The following is a 398-nucleotide window of genomic DNA, read 5'->3' as shown; positions in this document are numbered from 1 at the left end:
GATAGTCCCAGCTGCTGCTTTTCCATTCTCTCAATGCTTTAAAATCTGCTTTTCATCATATCGATGAAAGCAAAGAATCAAAATCTCCAAGTAATGATGTTGATGGCCATGGCACTCACACTGACACTACCAGCACTGCAGTTGAGTCCTTAATTCATTCAAACTAAACCCATCCTTTAATATTTAAGAATGAACTTGCCCTCATCTTGTTCTTCAATTTCTCACTTCAATAAAACAAACCTTATTCATCCTTCACTTTGATTGAAAGAAGGATTTTTGGTGGTTGTGAAGGACTCAAAAGAAATTCTTTAAAGCATAATATTGTAGGGTAGAATATCATGATATTTGTACTGAGAATGTGAAGAGAAAAGTATTCTTAGTCTTATTACCTGATATAT

The sequence above is a fragment of the Pistacia vera genome, unplaced genomic scaffold, assembly GCF_008641045.1.
Source record: "Pistacia vera cultivar Batoury unplaced genomic scaffold, PisVer_v2 Contig55, whole genome shotgun sequence".
NCBI classification, from domain to species: Eukaryota; Viridiplantae; Streptophyta; class Magnoliopsida; order Sapindales; family Anacardiaceae; genus Pistacia; species Pistacia vera.
Note: the sequence above shows the minus strand (reverse complement) of the source record.